This window comes from Protopterus annectens, chromosome 14.part0 (assembly GCF_019279795.1).
Source record: "Protopterus annectens isolate FY-2018-M chromosome 14.part0, PAN1.0, whole genome shotgun sequence".
In the NCBI taxonomy this organism is placed as follows: Eukaryota; Metazoa; Chordata; order Ceratodontiformes; family Protopteridae; genus Protopterus; species Protopterus annectens.
Genome location: NC_056748.1, coordinates 423114166 through 423138355, shown reverse-complemented (window position 1 = coordinate 423138355; position 24190 = coordinate 423114166). Strand labels below are relative to the sequence as shown.

Here is a 24190-nt window from a genome sequence, read left to right as displayed (position 1 = left end):
TAATCAGGTTGGCAAAAATGGAGGCACAAGTCGCCCCCATTGCCACACCCTTTGTTTGTTTATAAGAAATTCAGGAAAACATCACTATTATCTCATTTTGACTTCTCAAGTAACTGTTTTGCACTTTGAACTGCACATTCTGCCAAACCATTTGACTGTGAGTACTTAGGGCTACTCATGACATGAGTAAAGTCCCATTCTTCAGCAAATCTTTTGAACTGTTGGCTTGTAAACTGTATGCCATTGTCAGAAATAACTTTGTGTGGATTACCATGGACTGCAAAATGATGTTTCATCTTAGTAATGACAGTGCTGGATGCTAGGTTAGGAAGTAGGTCAATCTCAAACCAAATGGAGTAAGAGTCTGTTAACACTAAATAATGCTGACCATTCCTCTCAAAAATGTCTGTGGCTACTGTCGACCAAGGTAGTTCTGGAATCTAAAGGTACATGCACACATATACTGATCTATATAGACCTTGGTCAGTCCTTCTCTTCAAACATGTAGCTGAATGTGCTACACTGTACTGTACTATACTGGACAATACAATCATGGTGTTCCTTTTACTGATACATAGGTGAGTGGTGCCAGCCTTATTTCCACATCCAAGCCATCCACAGGTATTAAGGGTTGCTCCCCCTTGCTACTGAACAGTACCTAAGTGAACCACTTCAGTGTTGTTTTAGTACCCCCTGTGGTAGACCTGTCTGTTGCAATGTCCTGTGCCTTTTCCTTTGCATGGAGTATCATATAAGTAACTCTTCATTACACCTACTGTAGCTACCCACAGCACTGACATCCTGCACTAGCCCCTGCCAAATCTTGTCCCATCATGCATGACTGTGGCACTTTGGCCCAGTGTATGAATGTTATGTGTCTGGAGTGCCTACAGTAACACTTCATTGTCCCTTAGTGAACTTTTCAAAGCAGTGCATTCTTCAAGGGGTAAGGCCAGTACCTGTACACCTGAGGGTATCACATGTCAATGAGCATGCAGAGTGTATTATGAGATATTCAAAACTATGGCCATGGCCTCCCCACTCTTTACTCACATGGTTATCAGCTGCGTTTAGTGATGTTCACAGCTTTTCCCCATTTACTTACTGAAACCATGTGTTAGCTGTAATTAGTGCTACAATCAGCCCCACTCCATTTATGTACTGCAGCCAAGCCTCAGTATTAGTCCCTGGAACTGCATCCTAGGGTTGCCACCTATCCGGTTTTGTTTTTTTCAGGACTATCCAGCAATCAAACCATTTGTCCAGTATTCTGGAAAACACTGTACTAACTCTGGTATTCTGTTTCAAAATACAGACTATCAGAGTTTGTTAAATCAGGAGATTTACTATGTTTTTCTTTTTCTTTTTTTTTTGACATGAAAGCATAGTAAATCAGCAGATTAAATGTGCTTTTTTTTTTTTTTTTTTGACAGAAAAGTATAGTGAATCAGAAGATTTAGTATGGGTTCCTATAAAGAAGGTTCACAAAGGAACTTGGAAGGAACAAATTGACCACGAGTAAATAATTTATTAACACTGATACAAAGAAACAAAGAATAAATGTCTTAATGTATTCACTGCTCTTTCGTCTACTACGTAAATACAAAATCCAGCAGCTACCAGTGACATTAAAGATTCAGTTATTCCCCTAATTAGTAAAAAATTAACCATGCAGTTGACCAATCCACCACACAAACACTGTGAAGAGCTGTCACTTCATAAAAATAGCTAAATGGTGTGGTATGGAAATAGTAAAAAATAGTGCAAAATAAAAATAAAAGAATATTAAAAAAAATGGTAAAATGATAAAATATCCATATGAAATAACATTCAGCAAGTTTATTCCTAAAACTGTAATAGTCCCATCTAATTCAAGATTATATAACCATATGAAGGATGAATTTTGATGCCACTGATATATTAAGTTTATACAATGTAAAAACAGAGACAAACGGAACTGGAAGGGGAATGGTAATAAAGACCTCAGTAAATGTATACAAATGCCAGAATGTTGGAATGTGAAATATAAAAAATATTATACAATTAAAAGCAGACTTTAAATAAATAAGCTACATAGAGTTCCTATAAAAACCTAATAAAAAGGGAAGAGAAGGAGAAGTGTCTGCGCAGACAAATTAGGACCTTCACCATCGTCATAATCTAGCGGCCTTCAGTTTTAACACTGATGCAAGGGAAACTTGCTCTTTTACCTGGGAGATTTAGTAGCTTCCGATACCATCTGCCTATAAACCTCCCTATATTCAATTTTTCTTTCCCAGGGCCCCCCCCTCTAACATCGACCAGTACCTCTTCAAGTACAAAAAATAAAAACTTAGCACCCTGGCATACTAGTGTGTGTTTATACAATGCACTTTCCTCATTTACATTTTATTTCATAATGGTGTTTGTATATTCTCTTCTTGAGTTTACACTCAGTTTTACCAATATAAAATGCAACATATGCCACACACTGGGCTAAAGAGACAGATCCTACAGAATTACAATTTGAGTAGATCTTGCCTAAAATGTATTTATTTCCACTTTTAATAAACATCTCTTCACTCTGAATGATGTAGGAGCACTGGGAACCTCCTCCACATTTAAAGATACCAACTCTTTTAGCCATGCCTTTATTTTTGTGGCCTCTATTGTGATCCAATAAATACATTATATGTCATCCTTTCCTAAATATACACTTAAACAGCTTGCCCAAAACATTGTCCACATCAGTTAAACTAAGAATTTTTTCGCATTCCTTTTCTATAACTTTTTAATCAAACTGGCGTCACGTTAAAGCCTGTAACACTTGCTTCACTGTACTTCTCATTATCATTAGGTAAATTCAGTGTTTCATTATTAGACCTTAGGGTGAACACGAAGCATGTGACCTGTATGCTCATACATATAGTATATGATCAACCACAGTGCCATGGTACGATGCTACATTGTGCTACATGCAATCCACAGATATCTGCCTGCGTGCATGATAATACAATTTTACTCTTCAAGTGGACCTGACTGAATGGCCACGGCTACTTTGAGCAGTGGGGCCTGCAGAGCTCCAGCTTGGTGCTCCAGGGAGATCTGGGTGCCTGAGACAAGGTGGCTGGAATGGACAGTGATGCCACTGACATCACGTATTCTGGACAGCAGTCCTGGCATAGGTACTGTGACTTACCTAAAGTGACACTTCCCTGATTTATTTAACTAGTGACAAGCAGAAGGTGAAGCCTGAAATGTATTATAAGCATTTTTTTCCTTTTTCATTGCTATTATCTTCCGCTGTTTTAACTGCTGCACATGTACACTTAAGAATACAATTTCTGTTTTCTGCTGGTAGAGGAGTAGCAGATGAGGATGGTGATGTGCTGCAGAAGGTTGGAATGTCTCCTCTAGCAATGGGGTGTTTCTTAAGTATGTGCCAACCTTGGCAGCGTAGAGTGCCTTCTGTTGTGACTGGTAGAGTTGTACAGCTAACAGACCCTGGCTATTAGCAACTTGGGAGCAATTGGCCCATTACATCAGCCACCCAGCTGAGTGATGCCTAGATTTGTTGCCCTCCTGGCATGCGACCATGAGAGTACCTATCCCTCTCCCCTTCCTGGTCTTTTCTCTCCCTTTATGTATCACTGTCCATTCTTTGTCATCTAGTCCTCCCCATTACCATTTATCCACCATCTGTGTTCATGTGCCCATGGACTGTCCTCCCATCCTCTTATATCCATACTGACCCTGTCTGTGTTCTTTGTTTGTCTTTCACTGTTAACTGCCCTTCTTCCTCTGTCTCGTCTATTGCCATGCATCCCTACCTGCCCCACTTTTTATCATTTACAAAGGCAGCCCCCCCCCCCCCCCCGAAAAAAATTACCCTTCTTTTCACACTTCACATTGCATACCTTATGGTTAGCCTTCTGTACTTCTTTCTGTTTGCTGTCCTCCCATTTCCTAATTTAGGTTCCTCGTTTCCTACCAGTTTATATGATGGTGAAGTTTGCCACTTTGCTGTACAGACCTGCATTTTTTAAATCTGGCATGCAGTTACTCAGAGCTATATTGCATATCTGAACATGCATTACTTGGTTGCACTGTTCTGCTTTGTTGTGAAGTCTACCTTGCTGGTCATGTGTACTGCTCTGACGCTGTTCCTGCCATACAGCAGACTAGTGCATTTAATCCCATTATTGTATGTCCCTCTTTACTTCTGCAGTCTTTTGCTTGAAATGCCAGCACTGTTAATTGACTAATATATGTCTGATTAGACGTGTGACTCTTGACTTCCTTGAAAATTAGTAGTCTGCAGAAGGGCATTACTTGTCTATAAATTCTGGCAGTAAAATATAAACATTACAAGATCCTAATACATACCCCTCGGTTTTATTAGGATTCACTGTATTAACAGTTATATAACAGGCTCAGGTTACCTTAACTCATAAGTAACTTTCATAATACAAAGTTAGGACTTAATGAAGTGTTTGCTTGAAAACAGATGACAATAATGATTTTTTATGAATTACCTGCAGATTTGTGGTTGCAAAAAGAGGCTGCAGTGCATGAGTTTTGAAAAATAATACAAGCCCGATTCTATTTTATTTTTATTAATATATTATGACAAATACTTCAAAGCTGAACTGTTTTGAAAGGACTTGGGATAAATGCCTCATATTCTGAAATCAATAAAATGAGATCTTTACAAAATTACTATAGCTTGTGAATTGTATATTATATACATGCAGAATTGGTCAGGAAATCCTGAAACTAAATTTTTATACAATAATTTTAATTAGAAGCACACCATTTGGAAATGTTCCCCTATTCTAATGTAAGCAGATGCAGCAGAAAATGGTACAAAGAGAAGCATTGTGTGTGTGTGTGTGTGTGTGTGTGTGTGTGTGTGTGTGTGTGTGTGTGTGTGTGTACATGTATGCAGGCTTTCCTAGTACTCAATGAGTTGATTAGGTTCTGACTGAGTTCATCACCCTCATACTGAGCTCCTTGGTCCCTGTTCCTCAAAGAAAATCACTGCCAAATTTTCTGTCTGTAGTGGTTCTTGCATTTGCAAAATGTTCACTTTTCTCTGCAAATATGCAACCATTGCATTAATATATATAAGTAAGGGGTGTGCATATCAAGTTGTCCCAAATTTTAAAAAGTATTTCACTGAGAGACTCAACTGAATGTTTTCATCAAATTGTGTTTGTGGACTTGTAACTTGGTGAGATATAGGTGTGTGTGCACATGTGCATGTGTGTGTGTGTGTGTGTGTGTGGGGGGGGGGTCAGTGTTTGCGCACTGCACTAATAGGGAATGAGTATTTTTGATTTTTGGATAAGAGAGACTCAATAGTACTCCTGCACTGAGGTCTTCTACTGCCTTGATCTGTCACTGGTCAGATGACTGCTGCCCACAACTATCCCTACTAGTTTCTGATGCTCCACCCACAGGACTTAGGGAACCTTCCCCAGGTCCTGCTCAGATTTCCTTTATTTAGCATAAATATGATTTTGTGTTTCCACTGAAAACAGGCTAAAGGGCTAGGGATGCCTGCCCAGTGATGAAAATGAAGCAACTGACGCAGTTAAAAGTAAACTTTAGTAAAATTTAATTTAATGTTTATATCTCTATATATGTGAAAGAAAGTTCTCTGTTGTGGAAAAAAGAACAAGGCATACACTATAAAAATAGAAAAGCAGGCTGTATTGTCAAAGAGGCATAAACCCTATGACCTGAGTGATCTGCATTTGATTAGCAGTTTAGGAATGTGTCTGAGCTGGTGTAGGGATGAGATGAACAATGCAGCTTAGTCTGCCCACCTCTCTTTAGGAGATGGGCTGGGACCCTCCATGGTTGTATTCCTTGGGGAGACTGGGGGTAACATTAAGGACACTGTCTACAAGGGTGGCAGGTCCTGTTGATCACATCTCATTCAGAGGTCTAAACTAGATCACAATGGCTCACTGGATTTAAACATGCACATGCAGTGGAGAATAATACAAAAACTGCAGCCTTCCAGCATATAGATGATGGATTCTACTCCCAGTTTGCTTAACTCTCAGCCTCACCTCAGGAAACAAATAGGAGCAACAAAATGGTTCATGGTACATTCAAGAAGCCAGGGCGTGATTACTGTGAAGGATCAGGTCAGTTTTGGAAAAAACTGTAATAAGGGAAAAAATGCTTCTAGTAATACACATAGCTTCTATTCATGTATTTCAGTGTTACTGTATAGTTTACGAATACACTTTCAGCAATATAAACTACTGACATATTACGTTGGCACTCTTCGAAAGGCGTATGTGTGACTTGCTGCTTTGCTAAATTGGGTATAAGATGTCATTATGACTGACTATTACAGTCATACTTTATGTGCTGCAGAGACCCTTTAAAAGTGGAATAAAAACATTTAGTTATTAAAGTTATTTGGCTATGGACACTGTTTCAGTAGTGTTTCTTATATGCATCATGCATTTGATAACATCTGAAGTTCTCTTCTAAATGACACATTATTTATACAGTAACATTACCTACCTACATGGACATCAAGAGAATGACAGTGGGACATTATAACATAGCCATTAAAGGAGTGCACATCTTAAATGGTGGCCACTAAGGGCTTTGGTTTAGCTTTTTTATATATAGACATTAAACATGCATTCTTTAACAATGGGGAAACTCTGGGATTATAGTATTGGGAAATAATATGCATACCTGTATTTTATGACTTTACAAATCTTTAACTTTTACTATGAATATTAGTGTACTAATACATAAATCAGACAAGTAGAGTCACACTCTATGGCACTGTACTTCATGTATCATTACTGTTAACAGCAGGTTTCCCGAAATAAAATGCATAGCCTTCTCAGAGTATATTTTTAGCATATATATTCACATATACTAAACTGAAGGTCTGAACTGCTAAAGACACCAATTAAGCAGTCTTTTCTTTTAAGATAAGGGGGTGCTCTCACCTGGATGCTGTCCAATCCTGAGCAAGTCATTTGTCTGCCTTGTATGTCTCTCCTCCACCACAGATACGCCCACTGGGATGTCAGACAGACAAAAAGATACAGAGTTAGAAAGGAAACATAAATCAGTAAGATTCCATGAAGGCTTCTTTTTTGCAGGATTGTAGATGCATACTTAGCTATTGATCCACGTGGATCGAAGAAACTAGGCATCTGTGAAGTTATTAAGAAGTCCAACAAAGAAGTGAACACACTACTCGTAAAAAAAGCTATTAAATTAAAACATAAGAGTAGTGAACACTGAGATTTCACTTGACCATTTTTCCCTAAGAGTTAGATTTACACCCCACAAGCATTTGGAAATAGCTGATACAATTGTGGAGCTGAAATTGTTTACAAGGAAATTGAATTTGGCTATACATTTTAGCAATAATCATACTAGTGATGATGTGATTTTGAAAGTGTTGTCCACTATCTAGATACTACTATCCAGATACTACTATCCAACATTCAACAGGTTATGTGTCAAGTATTTACAGGAAACCAACATTTAGTAACAAGTATTTGCACTTTTCTAGCTCATACGCATTAGCTCAAAATTATTACCAGGTAAAAGGGCAAGCTATAAGGGTAACAAGTATGACCCCGTCTAGGGACTCACTACTAAAGGAGATGGATGTTCTAAAAATATAATTTTCGATAGGGGATATCCAAAGAACTTAGGAGAAGAAATTATCAATAATGTAGTGCAGTAATGGGAAATAATGTACAAGCCCCTGCTAGGAGGGGGCTTAGAAAAGGAGGATGGAATCAATACAGAGTCGAACTTAGAGAGGGCACTGATAGTGCAAAATAATTTAGAATCTAGGAAGAAGAAGGACATTATAGCAAAGAATTGGGCTATTTTTAAAACTAATCAGTCTATACTTAGTACAGTTGGTAAGTAACCATGGTTTGTCTAAAAGACTTCCATTAACCTCAAAGGGAGTTTTGAGAGAAGTACTAAATTGAAGTTGGAGGATATAAAATATGATACCACCAAAGTGTGGAACTTGTAAGCAGTGTTCCTGTATGTTAAGAGTGATGCATTGATTTTGGACAAAACAGGACATAGCATTCTTAGGTTACTAATAACTGTTTAACTAGAGGGGTGGTTCACATTGCTAAGTGTACCCAATGTCCTTAATTTTACATTGGGGAAAATGAAAGGCCCCTCCATAAGAAGATGTATGAACATGTACATAACATACTTACATGAGACACAAATAGTGTCCTTTGCAATCTTTCTGTTGTATGTACAGGGTTTGACAGATTCAAGTTTGCTGTTGTAGAAAGGGTATGACCAGATCCCAGACAGGGAGAATGGGAGTTGAGACTCAAACAGCAGGTGCTCTTATGGCAGTTGAAAACAAATGCCATTTTCCCACTGGGACTTTATGAAAATCTATCCATTAAACCTGTTTTAAAACTTAGGGCTGCTATGTTATGAATTTGTTTCATACACATGTATTGGAATTTACAAGTTATTATTCATTGAGTTACTTTGTGATTCTTTTAATAGATGATACATGACACCCACAACATTTTTATTAACTAGAATAACATTATTTATTATCTACAATGTTTTTTTTAAAACAGATTTGCAATTTAATTGGCAATGTGGTTATTTGATTAATTAACTAGTAGGAGATTTGATTGTTTGTATAAAAGGAAATGACATCACTGAGTTTTTAATGGTTCTGTGGAAGTCTCGTATACTGGGACGAAAGCGCTAAACAAACTTTTGGATTTTTAAATAAACATTGGCTTTGTTAATAGTGCCCCTGCATACATTTTTGTACATCACTACAACAACGCTGGTTTTGTTCCTGCAAAATATTCACTACTCTTTGTTTTTGTTTACATGCTCTTAAGAAGCCTAGCCTTACATTCTCATAGTAGCCTTCAGCCCTTATATTTTATTTACAAATAGCTCAAATACAGTCAAAATAATGTTATGTTGGGATATTTACATGTTGCCTCTGTCCGCAAGGGGACAAAGCTGCTAACTGGGGTTGAATTTGTGGAAACTCATCCATTCATGCAAATGATATTTGAATAGAGCAAGAGAAGTACTTTGCTTTATGTAAAGTGGAAGACAGGTCCATAGAAGCAGAATTACATAGCTGTCCCTCCAACATGTTCTGTTTATGAAGCAGGAGAGACTGAGATTCTTTGAGGAAGTATTTATACCATCACTGTACTTGAGAATGAGTAATGGGTTTAACAGAATAGGGTCTGCTGAGGCTATTTAAGAAAGGCAGAGGTTGCCTCTCAGTAGCCTGTTTGAGACCGAGAAGAGGGACAAGGCTTTGAGATGACCTGCATAGTTTTTATGATTTAAGCCTTAGATTTTCTTAGTGAGGAAGCTGTGGTCATTCCAGTTGTGACAAGTGTTCAGACAAGTGCATACTGAAAGGGGCATTATACTCAATGACTGGCTGAAGGAGTGCCAAGAATAATGGCATGATTACATTCCCTAACCCGGATGCCATACCTGTAGATATAAGCTGTGCACTGAAAAGGGATTTCATTATAATAATGGATACATGGCAATCAAAGAACAGTTCATTGGTGACATAGATTCCCAGATCCCTGCATGGCAATCAAAGAACAGTTCATTGGTGACATAGATTCCCAGATCTCTGCATGGCAATCAAAGAACAGTTCATTGGTGACATAGATCCCAGATCCCTGCATGGCAATCAAAGAACAGTTCATTGGTGACATAGATTCCCAGATCCCTGCATGGCAATCAAAGAACAGTTCATTGGTGACATAGATCCCAGATCCCTGCATGGCAATCAAAGAACAGTTCATTGGTGACATAGATTCCCAGATCCCTGCATGGCAATCAAAGAACAGTTCATTGGTGACATAGATTCCCAGATCCCTGACAAGAAGATCAATTTTAAGGGATGAGTTGCCAATGTGATACGAGAGTCATGCTTCCCAAAGAATAAAATCATACATTAATTGGTACTGAGTTTTAGTTTTAGTCCAAGGTTTTGACACCAGCCATTTGTTTTGGGACAGGCCATCATGGAGGTTCTGGGTGTCTTGTCAGGCATTTGTGATGGCACAAAGTTTGTAGTCACCTGCAAACTTGGTTAGCCACAAACTCTTACCATTTGCTTTGACCTCTGAGAAGTAAATGCCAAAGAGGACTGGGGTGCACCTCTAGTGACAGGTCTTTTGGACAACGTAGAGCCACCCACTTTTATTTCATAGGTTCTGTTTGTGAACCAATTTGTTATCCAATGAGTCACATAGGGATTTACACTTAGCTCAGAGAGTGTATCTGTGATAGCAGAGTGTAGGATGGTATGGAGTTCCTCTGCTGCATCTGTATATTTGGTGTGTACTGATATGAACTCACCCAGTTCTACAGTAACTTTTTCTAAGAAGTCTTGCAGGATCTGCCCTTTACAAATCTGAACTGGCTTGGGCCAAGAGTCTGTAGATTGCCTATATCTTTATTCATTAATTCCAAAATGATCCTTTCCATAGCCTTACAGATAAAGCTGGACAGGCTTATGGATCTAGAATAACCCAGGCCCATTGAAGTCGCACCATTGTGCATTGGAATGTCTGTTGCTGTCTTCTATTCATCTGGCATAAAGCCTGTATTGAGGCTGATATTGAATAGCCTGTGTACGGGGTCTGACGAGTTATGCCTGTGGCAACTAGTAAGCAGTGTGTTATGTTTTGCAGCCCCATGCAAGTAGCATTCTTGACGACAGATCTTAGGAGATTTGTTGGGGGTACAGATGTGGGTATGTGATCTGAGAAAAACTGGAGAAGAGATGGGGTGTAAAGTATGAGTTAAATTTGTTTGTTAGTAGACTGGCAATATTCTGTGTTTGAGTATGTGATGTGATATATGCTACTGGCTCTGTCCAGTCCTGGGCATTGTTTCTGAGGTTTCTAAAAATAGTTAAAAAAGACTTTGTGATTATTCTTCACTTGGGTGGCTATTTTTACCTCTATCTAGTAGCTTTGGTTAATTTTATCAGGGCATCTTGAGAGATACATTTATTTTTCTGTGTATTGAGTTTTTCTTTGTTTCTATACTTTTTATATTTGATTCCACCACAGGGATGCATTTTGAATTTGGTGGTGTATTTATTTCTGATGGGCAGAGATGAGTCTATGCAGCTATTCACATTTGCATGGAATTTAGTAGTAAAAGTTTCTGCATAAGCAGAAGAGTCATCAAGATGGAAGGACTTCTGAATTTAGCCAGGTCTTCATTTGCTTTTATTAGATTAGCCTTCACTTAATTTCTGAATATTGGGGTATTGGTGAATGTGACCGATTTGTGGTCTGATTTGACTAAGAAGGAAGTTATACTTGGTGGGGAACAAAGCTGTATCATATTGGTAGGGACCAGTTCCAGCATTTTGTTGCCCCTGGTGGAGGTACGGACTAACTAGTGCAGAGAGTTTGTACTGATGAAGTCTAGAAATTCCTGGGCATAAATGTTTGAGGATGTATAAGTCTTCTAATTTTTGCAGGAGTAGTTGAAGTCTCTTATGAGAATGTTGTTTGGCTTTGATACAAAAGGACTACCTACTAGTTAGGTATGAGGTGTAGGCTTAGGGGACATAGAGAGGATCCCATAGTTGGCCATGATATTATAAGGGGTTTTGTTCATAGTAAGTTAGATGTGGAAGAATTCCAGGTCATTATCTTGTCTGATGAGTCTGGAGTTTATATGTTTTTTAAGAATATAGAGACACTGCAAACTTTAGTGCCTTGTCTAATGCAGTGGGCCTGAACATGTGATAGACATAGAAATTCTACACTGACAGAGTATTTTCATTACTCTAGAACTAGGTCTCTGTGATGATGTATATATCGATGTTTTCCAGGGTAAGCCACGCTTGTAGGGAGCAACATTTTTTGTTAAAGATCCTAGCATTGAGCAGCAATATCTTAATGTTATCAGGATTCTGATGTCAGGAGCTTTAGAATATTGACATTCTCTAAAAAAGACACTATGGGGTTAGACAAGGATTTAGCTACTATACAAAAAGCCTTGGTGGGAGAGGTGCAAGCCATCCCTGTCGAAGAAGGTAGGACTATCTACCATCTCCTCCCAGATTGATATTATATATATATATATATATATATATATATATATATATATATATGTATATACACACACACACACACACACAGACACCTACATATATATATATATATATATATATATATATGTATATACATACATATACACACATGGGAGCCCTTCATTTGTTCGAACTTTCAAATGTTCAAAACTCATATGATCGACACCATATGAGCGAATGTTTGAAAGGCTGACAAATGATAGCGGAGATCCCGCTGCAGTGTGGGACTGTGAGATTCCCCTTTCCTGCACTGTATTGCGATCTTGGAGTGAGAATATTTAAGTAGCAGAGGGTGTGGGGGTGCAGGGGGGCTTGCCTCCTGCATAACACAGTTTTACTGTGTTTGCAGGTTGGTAAATGGTGCTATTTCAGGATGTCGATCATATGGTGTCAGCCATATGAAAGTCAGCATTTTGAATGGTCGACATGCTGAAGTAGACCCATATATATATATATATATATATATATATATATATATATTTTATTTTATTTTTTTTTTACTCCTGTTAAATGACACTAGATGCTAAGTCAGTGGTTAAAAATTTTTGTTCATATTGTGACATCTTTCTTGGTAACAGTAGAATGCTGCTCAAGGCTAGGTTCATACGAGCCTCACACATATATTCTGAGAGCTCCATCATACTTATCTTTATACATTTTTAAGTCATTTACACCCACATATACTATGACTTGTTATATGTGTACTAGTGGTAAATGGACTTGAGTGCTTATGCAATGTGGGAAATCCTGCAGCCTGATAGGCAACTGACTCCAACTCTCTCCTTGCACAGCCTGATCAGTGGTACATTGATATGTCTTACTGTATAGTCACCTATGACTAGGATAATGGATTGTGTGGAGGTTTTCTTTTTGAGATTTTGAAATGAGTCAGTGTGACTCTTAGTTATATATTTCATACATACATACATACAAATATTTCGAACATGGGCATTATTGCCCTTCTGGCTTGCCAATATACCAGAAAATTTGCACCCATAATAAGTGTCCAGGCTGTTCTTAAAAATATGTAAACTAGTGCTTACTTTAATGTAATTTGATAGTCTGTTCCATGCATCAGCTGCTGTCTGAGGGAACCAATCAGTACACTTCTCATTCCTATAGAATCTTCTACGTAGGTTGTCTGATGATTCTCTAGTACTTTTTGATAACCCCAAACATTCCCAGAGGTAGTTGCCCCTAAATGCCCTATACACCTGAATAAGATCTCATCTTAAATATCTGTAAGAGACACTGTACAAGTTCAGATATTTTAGTCTTTCATAATAACTTAAATTTTCACATCCATGGATGCCCTTGCTTTATTTCCGCTGTACTCTTTCCAGTTTACTCTTGCTTGTTTTCTTATAAGATTTCCATATTGTTATTCTATACTCAAGTTTGGGTCTAATGTAACTAACTAACAATGAGTTCATCATTTCTGATTTTCTAGACTTTATAAATCTTTTTATACAACCTATAGTTCTATAACTATCATTAACCAACTGGTTAATATACTTACTTGGCAGGGGGAATACCACAGTCAGGAAGGTGGTTTCCCCTGGGTGAGGCTCTTCCATTGCACTTTTGGTTGGGTTGACACCTGTGATTTCCCCAAATGTGAAAACTCAACTGCATAATTTATGGTAGAATGGTATTCAGAAATGGTAGAATGGTATTCAGAAATTATGCAGCTGAGTTGCCCACATTTGAGGAAATCACAGGGGTCAACCCAACTGGAATGTGCAATGGAAGAGCCTCACCCTGGGGAACCCACCTTCTTGAACCTGGTATTCCCCCTGCCAGGTAAGTATGGATGGTGCAGTGGTGCAGCAGTAGCACTGTCGCCTCACAGCAAGAGGTTCTATGGTTCGATTCTCAGCTGGGGTGCCTTCTGTGTGGCGTCTGCATGTCCTTCCTGCATTCAAGTGGGTTTCTTCCAGGTGCTCAGTTTCCTCTCGTGTCAAAAAAACATTCATCCAGAGTGTTTCTCCCCAGGCCTCCACTGAAAATTGGCTTTGTTCCAAGTCGGACTTTCCTGGTAAGCAAATGTTAAATAAATAAAAAATAAAATTTGATTAGAAAGACTCAAAGCTGGATCTACCCATACACACAGATCCTTACATGAGACAACAGTTTCAATCACTGTGTGCTGTATTAAATATTCACTGTTCAATTTATGTCTCCCAAATCTCTTCCCATTTTACTTGATCTTGTTTCACACTATGTTTAATTTGCTTGTCCAGCTTGTTTATTTCAGTTTTTAAAGTTGTAGTTCGACATTTCTCCCATTTCTTATATTTTTTTTTTGTCTTTCACCTTAATCAGGTATCCTGTTCTTAAGGAAATATATCTCCCTGATGTTGGATGTCTAGATCCTGATGTTAAACATTTTTTTGATGCTTTTGCACTCAAAACAATTTATTTCAAAACTGTCTGCATTCCATCTGCAGTTTTTCCATTGAACGCATCACTCCAGTTAGTTTTACATAGTGACTGGTTTGCTTCCATATAATCTTATGTGCATTGGTTTAGACTTCAGTTTGGCAGAATTATCTAGTAACAAATTAACCTTTATAATCTCATGACCACTGCACATCAACAGTGGTAAAATTTGACTGAACTTGACATAACAGTAATTTCTTTGGGAACACAAACAATGCTACGTTCCCTGGTATTTTTTTTTTATAATCTGAAGCAATTGTTGTTCCTGAACATATGTTGTGAATAATTTCCTTATTAATGTTGTTGAATCAATATTATACAAACACTCCCTATTACTATTCGAAAACGTGCAGGCTTATTGGCCCAGCCCAACCAGCGTGCCCGTTGTAAACCTCACAATATACCAACAGAAAAAGGTCCGGTTGCGCAGACTTTTTTCCGTTGGTATAAAGTACCCCAAAACCTTTTTTTTTACAATTAAGAAAAAAAAAAAAGAGAAAACGGAACAATGCAGACTTTCTTTTCTCCGTTGCTTCCATTTCAAAGCATTGATGTACTGGGTATGCGTGGGAACGCAAGTTCCATACGCATGCACAGTACATCAAAACGAAGAAGCAGTATACCACAACTGGCAGAAGAACAGTAATCCGCCATTATACAAAGACATTATTTAAGAAAAGTAAGTATTTTTTTCTTAAATAATGTCATTGTATAATAGCAAAAACCGACTCTGTGGTAGTGGTATATTGAAGATTTACCTATGGTTGCCTTTGTTTAATCAATCGGGTTTTGCCCTCGTGATTAAACCACACCAACCATGGGTAAATCTTCAATATACCACACCACGTTGTCGGTTATTGCTTTATTATTCCACTTTGTTTCTGGTAAATTTAAGTCCCCAGCTAATATTTTTCTTCCGTCCTGCGTTTCATGCAAGAAATGTATGAATTCCTGTAGGTCAGCTGCATTTGACTTTGGTGATCTATATACTCCAACAATTATTTGTTCCAGGGTTGTCTTTATTGTCACAGTTACACAGTCTGTAGTATTGGTGTTAACATTGAACATGCAATAATCACAGGTCTCATTACTATCTTTAATCCCTATCCACTTAATTTTTTATTTTTGTTAGAATGTCTGTTACAATAAAAACATGTATACCCTGACAGAACTGGTTTCCATTCTTTGCTCTTTAACCATGTTTCTCAAACAATAACATCATCAGTCTTCTGGGAATATAGCAAATTTTTCAGTAAAAAAAATATTAATCTTACTAGCGTTAACAACCATCAGAGATGCATCAAATGTTGCTATCTGTGAAATAATCATTTTTGACCTGGCAAAAATCCTGCCTAGTGTTTGTCAAATATTGCAAAATATCTGCTACAAAAATTCTCTTTTCTGATCTTGGCAAATGCATCCCATCCTGTTTTAACACACGTACCTAAATCTAGGCTTGGATGCTCCACACATTTCCATTTTTTAAAACAGGACATTTTTCTCATGTAGGTATTTACCCAAAAAATCTTTGCATTTATGGTGACCCGACTATCCTTTCTATACGTGATTTGTGAAAAAATATGTCCTAACACCAGTACAAGCTATTCTACCTAAGAGGGCTGTAAATTCCCTACTAACAGCCAGACAGTACTTCCAGACAAGACATGAATAAAAACAGATCCATACTTCCTTACATTAAGGCGTTCCAAGGCTTGTCGCACTTCTATTTTTGCTCCAGGCAAGCATAACACTATTCAATGTTCATTATCTTCTCTGCAAATGTAAGTATCAGTTCCTGTAATAATTCAATCTCCAATTACAAGAATATGTTTTCTGACCAGATCTGAAAACTCTTCAGCTTCTAATACAGTAATATCTGCTCTACCAATTGTTACAAAGAGATGCACTTCATCACCATTAGTCTTATTAATCCCATCGCTTTCATTGTGTATTAAATTTGCAAGTATACAGTTCTCACCCAACTGGCTTTGTACATCCACAGCTTGAGCCATGTAGTCAACATTGTCTTTCTCTTATATTTTTCTTACAGTACTGTTCTTCAATCATTCAACATCCAATTTTGATTTATTCCTTTTCACCAGCCCCTTGCCTCTTTTTTCTACCTTCTATTTTAGAAAAATGGTGCCTTTTTCTGTGGACTGAAGGTTTTCTGACAGAAAAATGCTTTCATTCCCTGTAATCTGTGTGCTACATAACAAAGCAGTGTCCTTTTCAGCACACATTCTCTTTACAGACATATATCAGTTTCTTTTGTCTTCCTTGTTATTTGTTCATAGGTTCATAGGTGTGTACTAAGCTAATGGCCCTGGAGCCTTCACAAGCCTATCCCATAAAAGTGCCCTGTCATCATGCTGCACGATGTTAGCTCCCAGTGCCTCTATCCAGTAGAGCCACTGGAGTGATCCCCGGGGTGAACTTTCTGTTACACTTCCACTCATCAAGGTTTCTCTTGAAGAGGGCCAGCAAGGTGCTCTGCTTGACATGAATAGGAAGCTTGTTCCAGAGTATGGGCAGTCTCTGGGTGATGTACCTGTCCTTCCAGCATGTTCTGTTGATTGTGGTAATGAGGTTGAGATCTCTGGAGCGTGTGGTGTGGAGGAATTGGGATTTCTTTAGGTGTAGCACTTCTAGCAGGGCTGGGTCAGATATAGCTTTGCATGTCAAGCAGAGATCACCTCTAAGTAGACGATAAGAGACAGAGAATAACTGAAGTTTCTTGAGTCTGTCCATGCAGGACATGGGTTTAAGGCCTAGGATCCTCTTTGTGAGGTACTTCTGTGGCCTCTCCACCTTTTGCAGATGTCTGCTGAGGTACATGCCAAATAGGGCATTATATTCGATGACTGGTCTAATGAGGGATGAGTAGAAAGAGATGATGACCTCTTTCTACTTGGAGACAAAACCCTTGGTTATGAGATGTGCCACATAGAAGGACCTTCTGACCACAGTGGCAATGTGGTGGTCGAAGGAGAGGTTGCAGTCAACCTGGGTGCCCAGATCTCTTATAACAACCTTCAGTGTTCAGTGGGCTCCCATCGATGTGGCAATTGGTGGGATCTGAGTTTTTGCCAAAGAGAATGATAACGCATTTTTGGCATTACGCTTAACACCATGGCTTTGACACCAGTCACTGGTGTCAGTGAGGCCTTTCTGTAGGATGTCTGCATCACTTGGGGAGTTGATAATGGCTCCCAGTTGGCAGTCATCTGAGAACTTGGTCAGCCAGAGTCCCTCTGTGCTGGCTTGGTCTTCTGAGAAGTAGATGCCAAACAGGAGAGGAACCTAGGACCAATCCATGTGGGACTCTACTTGTGACTAGTCGTCAGTCAGATGTGGAATCTGCTACCTTCAATCTGTGGGTTCTGTCTGTGAACCAATTTGCTATCCACCTAGTGATGTAGGGGTTGATGCCTAGTTTGGTGAGTTTATCAATAATTCCTGAGTGAGGAAAGGTATCAAAGGCCTTGGCCAGATTGAGGTAGGCTGTATACACTGCCTTACCCTCATCCATAGCCTTGGTGACTGTCTCGAGGACGTCAACCAGGTTAAGCAGGCAGAACCTCCCCTTTAACAAAGTCAAACTGCGTGGGGTCTAGAGTTTGGAGATTACCTATATCCTTGTTAAGCAGGTCCATGATGATACGCTCCATAGCTTTACAAATCAGACTCATCAGTCTAATGGGGTGATAATTCCCAGGGTCTGTTGTCGCTCCCCCTTTATGGAGAGGGATGACTGTAGCAGTGTGCCATTTAGTTGGGATGAAGCCTGAGGTAAGGCTGTGACTGAACAGGGCACACAGATGTGGTGTCAGTTTTTTTTTTAGTTCACGTAGAACACAGCCAGGGATATTATCAGATCCCATGGATGCTGTATCCTTGGCCTTGGACAATGCAGATCTTACCTGTGCTGCAGAAATGCTGGGTACCTGGCATTCTTCTGGTATTGTGATTGGGCCTTTGGGGGAGGGGGTAAAGTTAGCACTGAATCTGTCGGCTAGTATGTTGGCAATATCTGTTGGCTCAGCGTATGAGGTACCATTGTGCAACAGCTCAGAGCAAATCTAGGTATTGCCATGGAGGTTCTTAATATAACTGTAGAAGGCTTAGTGGTTGTTTTTAGCAATTCTGCCTTCATAGCTGGCTTTAGAGGATTTGATAAGGGATCTCAACTTTTTTCATGAGGCTAATGAGGGAGTTTTTCCAGTCTTGGGACTTCACCTTTATTTGTAACAGTTTCTTCCTTCTGTTGTAGAGTTTATTGATAGCTGAGGACTGCTAAATTGACTTCCTTTTCTATTGGGTATGGCTAGTTCCATTCATTTATGTATGTGTTCATACAGTGCATTGGTGCATGATTTGGCAGTCATGCAGCTATTTTCCATTGGCATGGGTGCTATGAAGTAGCCACCTATGTTTTCAGGAGCGCAAAGTCAGCTTTGGAGAAGTTTTTCAAGGTGGTCACTTTTGCAGGGAGTGTGGGTGAGATGTAGATTTCCATGGTGATTAGTTTGTGGTTGGATCTAACCAGGGAGGAATTGACTGTTGGTGTAGAGCAACAGTCCCCCATGTTGGTGATAACCAGGTCAAGGATGTTGCTTCTCTAGTGGGGTTCAGGATGAGCTGGTGCAGGGCATTGGAACTGATGAATTCTAGGAAGCGTTGGCCCAGTGCAATGGTACAGGAGTAGTTTTCCCAGCTGATGGAGAGGTAGTTGAAGTCTCCTAGTATGAGAATATTGGGCTTGACCTTGATAGATTCCAAGGTGCTTAGGAATGTGGAGTGGGAGTCTAAGGACATGTTTGGGTCCTATAGCAGGCTATCACCTGAAGTGCTGTCTTACCCAATGTTAGTTGCACCTGAAGTATCTCAGATGCATTGTGCTGAGCTACTAGTCTGGAAGTGTGTAGATCCTTTATGAATATGGAGACACCACCACCTTTGGAGCTTCTGGTCATGTTCAGGAGCCGAAAGGTGTTGAATGAGTTATAGTCTGGAAGTGCAGGGTTACTTTCTGCCGCTGTAAACCAGGTCTCAGTTACAGCACAAATATCAACATTCTCCATTTTGAGGAGCACTTCAAGCGAGTGTATCTTGAGATTTAGACTTCTAGCATTGGGCAGCATGATCCTCAGATTGTATTTGTTTATAGTTATTATGGTGGGATTTTAGTCTTTGGAACACCATCTAAAAAAGGCACTATATGGGTGGCAAGAGCCTTAGCCAGTACCCGGAATACCTGGGGTTACAGATGCAGGCCATCTCTTGCAAAGCATCAAGGTCTGTCAATCATGTCATCCCATGCAGACAGATACTGGATCCCCTTAGAATGACACCAGAAGCTTAGCCAATTGTTGAAGTCAATCATTTTCTGCTTGTACTGCAGTACCATTTTGGGAGATGGTAGGATGCTGCTCAGGGCTAAGGTCATACCTGCCTGAGCCACATAATCTGAGAGCTCCATCATATCTCTATTCATGTAGTCCAGGGTGGTGCATCTCAGGTCATTCACACCCACATGGACAATGACTCAGTCATACATATACTTGCTGTGGAGTGACCTGAGTGCATGTGTTATATGGCAAATCCTGGCCCCTGATAGGCAATTGACTGTCACCTTCACCTTGTTCAGCCTAGTGAGTGGGACATCTGTGAGCCTCACTATTGAGTCTCCTGTGATTAGTATGTTGGGCAAGGAGTTTTGTTGTGAACTTCTTCCTTTCTTTCTTTTTTGTTTCCTTCTGAACACTCTGAATCCTCATGGTGGGCACTACTTGTGTTGTATGTTTGTGAGGTTGTTGAGGGTACTAGTTGATTAGGTTACTTTAGGAAGCTTTTGTGGTTTCCTTCTCCACCACTCAGTGAAATCTTCTCAGGCTTCCCTGATGCTCTTCTGGCAACTCAGTTGCACACTGCTGCACTTCAGGAAGCTCAGCTAAGCACTGTCAAGTGTCGCCCCACTTTCTTTGCTAATCCTATATAGGTTTAAGTCCCCTTGCTAATCCCACAGTAATAGTTGATCTTTTGCCCTTCCACAAACCAGGATTTGCTTGCTGCTATGGACAGTCAGTTTCCTAACATTTCACTAGCCAGCTATCCTGATTGACATGGGCATCCTGAGGTAGTGTAGCAATTGCCTCATGGATACTGACAACCGCCTGCTCCTAAAGCAAACAAATACATTATGTGAGAGATGTCACTATACCATGAAACTTGAATCAGTCCTCTCACATAACAATAAACATGACATCCAAAAGGTTGTCAGTTCACACATCTCTCTTACACAAGATGAAGTCAAGACACATAAACCCACATATGCAGGAGTACTCACCAAGAGCCTACTAAAAGACCAGAGACCACCTAAGCGCAGACAACTCTCACATACTGGTACATAAACAGAATCTACCAGCACAGATAACAACACATATAACAGTGTCTCAGCAATCAAGCTCATATGGCAAAACATGTCAAAATCAAATTTCCTAGTCATAGGCGACTCAATAGTGAGAGACGCAGACATCACTCTCACCAGCCTGAACAAGCAGAAGGTCAAGGTCATCTGCCTGTTAGGTGCTAGGACCTGCCAAGTCACTCATGCACTCAAGTCACTAAGCAGCAATTATCATTATGACTTTGTCATACTACAACTTGGAGTGAATGACTTGACATGTATCTGTCTTGACTATATGAAGAAAGACATCATAGAGCTCTCATATTATGTATGCCAGGAATATATGTTCCTAGCCTTAAGAACAAGAAGGAACATGCTCAGTAAAGAAAGACTGCCCTACACAGCCTAAACAGGCAAATCAGAAACCTTGTAAAGTCCTCTAAAGCAAGTTATGAAACTAGACTGGCATCCCTAGCTAAAAACAGTGATAAGGCATTATTTAGTTACATCCGAAACTTCAAAGGGAATACCCAGCTGTGTGTGCCAAGCTTATATTGGATGGCACCACTCATACAGAACCTGAAGAAATTGCCAACCTGCTGGCTGATAGATTTGGTGACAATTTCACCCATCTGTGCCCACCAGCCATACCTCATGGCATTCCTGACACCTGTCCTCTACCGTTTATCTCCAAAGCACAGGTCATTCAAGCACTCTACAAGGTGCAAATTACAGTCACTATGGGATCAGATAACATCCCAGGCTGCATACTAAATCTAAAACATGACCTAGTGGAACAAGTCAGCTACCTGTTTAATCACAACCTGAGCATTGATTTTGTGCCAGAGGAGTGGAGAACAGCCATAGTAAACCCTTGCACAATGGGATTCCATCAACCAACCATGGGAACTGTAGACCGATTAGCCTGACCAGCCATAACTGCAAGGTCATGGAAAGAATCATCATGGCCCTTATAAACCAGGACATAGGTAACCGTCAAACTCTTAACCCAACCCAGTTTGATTTCATCAAGGGTAGATCTTTCTTATTAAACCCGGTGAACTTCTTTGAGAAAGTCACTAAAGCCCTGGATGAGGATAATGTAGTAGACACCACCAATCTTGATTTAATGAAGTTGTTTGACACAAGTCCCCACTCAGGGATTATTGTGAAACTCTCCCAGCTAGATATCAACCCATTCATCTGGCTCATAGAACCCACACTGTTAAGGGTGGAGAATCCACCTCTATCAGTAGACCAGTTACCAGTGGTGTACCAGAAGCATCTGTACTGGGCCCTCTACTGTTTGGAATTTATTTTTCTGAAGACCAGTCAAAAGGTGATGGCCTGTGGCTTACTAAGTTTGTAAGACAACTGTAAACTAGGCACAATCATAGAGTCTCCCAATGACATCAACAAATTACAGAAGGGAATGACACAGACAAACGATTGGTACCAGGGCCATGAACTGAAACTAAACACAAAAAATGTCTCATTATCTCCTTTGGCAGAGAATTAGCCTCTGCTAGTTACGATATAGACAGGACCCCTCTAAGCTCAAACACAGTGGTACATGACTTGGAACGCAGATTGATAGCAATCTAAAATTTAATCACCATGTGTTCACAGTAGTAAGGGAAGCCTTCTACACTGCCCATCTCATAAATAAGGGGATTACATCCAAGATCAGGGAAGTCAGTACTCCCATGTACTTGACACTGACAGTACAATTCTCCCTTCTGTATGTACCTCACAAGACACCTGCAGAAGCTGGAGAGACCACAGAGGTTTTTAAACTAGAGAATTCAGGGCCTCCAAGATATGACCTACATGGAAAGACTGAAAGCCCTGTCACACTGTACTCTACATTGTACAAGCTGATGAGAGATGACCTGTACCTGGCCTAGAGAGCAGTCTCTGACCCTGCCCTAATGGAAATGCTGCACATCCTCAAATTAAATGTGACAAGAGTCACACGCTCCAGAGATCAACCAAAGTGGTATAGAATAAATAAATGAAATGACAAAACAACAAACAATTCAACTAAAGCCAGTAAAAGAAACAGTCTCCAACACTGGTCTAGATTAACTAAGCACTTTCATTCATTTACTATATCCATGAACTCCTTCAGAGATAAAAATACATAATCAGACCTAACATTTAAAAATTGATCCAATCAAACAATCTTGTGAACAGCTTGTAAATTTAAAGAAACATTGTATCTAAAAACATACTTAATGAAACAAGTAATGTACTCATGCAGTGAAACCCTATGAAGCAATAAAGGCATCAAAATTATACCACTCAATACTCTATGAATTGTTTAGTTAGAAAAAGACTTTTGAACAACACAAAATCATTTCACAGTTTTTGTGCTAACACAAATAATTTTAAATCATTAGAATTGTTAAGCCCAGGAGGTTCATCTGCCCTTAATCTCATTTGCCAAATGGACTCATGACATTCTAGTAGGATATTATAGTTCCCAACAAATTTGTCCATGCTCACTGAATCCAGTAAAAAGGACTGAAATTTGCTGAAATTTGGACAAGTGAGGGTAGCCAAAGCGTTGCCACCATCCTTTTTCTTAATGGCTAGACTGTGTTCATACACTCTTGTAGTGCTTCCTCACAGTTCTCCCTACATAAAATCCAGAGAAGGAATCACAGGTGGCCAGGTATACCACTCCCAATCCCAGGTGGCCAGGTAGACCACTCCCTGTGAAGTTGTACCTGTCTCTAGCCCACAACTGAAGATCCAGTGTCTTAATGTATATATTTGAACTATTTGATATGAAGCGGCACGGATTGCAGTTTCCACACTTGTAGGTGCCAAAAGAGTTCTGTGTGCTCAATGGTCTTTGCTGACCTTATAATAAGGATTTTACATTCTGACTCCTTTATAAGTGAAAGAGGGACCTGCACCCAGAATCTTTGATAAATCTGCATTACCTAAAATGATCTTCCAGTTTTCTTTTAACACATCGCAGATGAAATACATGTCTCTGGTGATGGGTAGTGGGAAAGCTCTACTGTATTTATTCAGTGAACTGTTGGTGTTAGTAGATGCTGTTTCCTTGTCCGAATTAATTTCAAACAGAAGTTTTCTGAAAATTGGTCTAGCTGTATTTAAGCTTAGTGAATACATTTCTGCAATGATGTTATTTAGCTAATCAACATTGTAACCTTTTTGAATAAACA

General features: G+C 39.5%; 2 pseudogenes; one reads left to right on the top strand and one right to left on the bottom strand.

The window, feature by feature from the left end:
- The first annotated feature begins 13650 nt into the window (after positions 1–13650).
- Positions 13651–13799, top strand: LOC122789481 (annotated as a pseudogene).
- Positions 13800–13811: 12 nt separating this feature from the next.
- On the bottom strand, positions 13812–13950 carry LOC122789486 (annotated as a pseudogene).
- Between the last annotated feature and the right edge of the window lie 10240 nt (positions 13951–24190).